We start from the raw sequence: 1,736 nt of genomic DNA on the forward strand, positions 1-1,736 counted from the left end.
CAGTCTACATCTACCCTCTTTCAGTTTAAAAGTATCAGACCTTGTGCTGTCACTTCAGGGCCTGATAAGAAGTCTAGCTGTCTTATGTGCCCTCTGTGTTGGCTGAAGAGCCTCTCAGGCTCTCCACTTTTGCTCTTGCCTGTACAATCCTTAGATTACTTTGAGGAAATGATAATTCTCCTGCCAGCTACAACTGCTCTCCTGCGTAGATGTGACTACGTACATCCCATCCCACTCACGTACCACCCCAAAAGTCATCCAAACTCTGATTCATATCCTTTCCAGGGGCTACTTTAAAAATTCCTGTCTGTGATTGCCATGGGAAGACTGTTTGCCTTCAGGCCATTAAAAAAGTTTTGTTAGCCTATGTATTTTTACATGGTATGCCCACCTGACTTTCAGAAAACATTCACTTTGGGGCTGCTTCATAGGAAAATAGTTTGGCAAAAGTAAGTGCCAAATGGAAACCAGATGCTAAAATTGGTTGGCTGGTTCCTCAGCCACCTATGGCTCCATGAAAAGGTGCATATAACTGCTAGGGTCATCCTTGTACAGCAGGGCTCTCTATCAGCCCAGAGCAACCACCTGCATCTGCATCTTTTATCACTTGGCAAATCACAGTGTGAATTTGCCTTTCTCAGGGCTTAATAGTCAGGACTAGGACCTCTTTCTCCAGTTTGTTGTAAAATGGCAAGTTGTAAAGATTCAAGCAAGATTTGCTCACTTTAGATGAGCCGCTCTCCACACCCATGCACTTCAATGGGTAGCCACAATCTTTAGAGGGATTTTTGAGCAGGCCTGGAACATTACCACTGTATACAGACTATTTAATATAAGTGAAATCACACTTAAAAGTACAGCCACTCATATCCTCCTTCTCCAGCTCTTGCTCCATTCAGTTGGGTTTTGTGTACAGCAGGAAGTGATTCAGAAAATAATGATTTTCTGTGGTAACAGGATCTGGAAAAGCATCAATGAAATTATACCACATCAATCAGTGCTCACTTACAACCTTCCCAAAGCAGATGCAGGCAGAGGCAAAGCACTCTGCTCTGGAGGAGTTCCTGGTACAGGACTTCACAAGAAAGCAGTAGCATTGATCCCACGGTCTGAAGCCATCTACTGTGAACAGTTTTACCCTCTTTATTTGGGCGGGAGAGAAGATACCCAGCTGACCTCTCAGTAAGCCAGGGAGAGGCTCTTGCTAACCCCTTTAGGAAGGATAAAGCTTTGTAGTATGAGAAACACTGTTTTACTTATGTTCTTCTGCATAAATTAAAAGAAAAATGTTATGCAAATAAATCCTACACTACCAAAGATATAACCAAAATAAAACTTACTATTGGAAGATATAATTTTAGGTCTTGCTCTCAGCATATATTAGAACATACAGTTCTGCATATTTTTATAGTTTTCTTGATTCACAGATGAGTAGCATACTTCAGAAAAGTTATTTTTAGGGGGAAGAGAAGCAGACAGACAATTTCACATTGATCTGTTGAAGACAAAAATACAGTCATGGCTTTTTCAATACTTATTAAAGTATAACATCTGCTCTAAGTCCACAGTTAAGAGTTCAGGGACAGAAGTGCAGTTACCAATGACTTCTCAGTAACTGAGGTGACTTATACTGCTTATGCAGGTAGAGGAGGGGAGGAAGGGGAGGAAGGGGAGGAAGGGGAGGAAGGGGAGGAAGGGGAGGAAGGGGAGGAAGGGGAGGAAGGGGAGGAAGGGGA

This window comes from Erithacus rubecula (genome assembly GCF_903797595.1).
Source record: "Erithacus rubecula genome assembly, chromosome: Z".
NCBI classification, from domain to species: Eukaryota; Metazoa; Chordata; class Aves; order Passeriformes; family Muscicapidae; genus Erithacus; species Erithacus rubecula.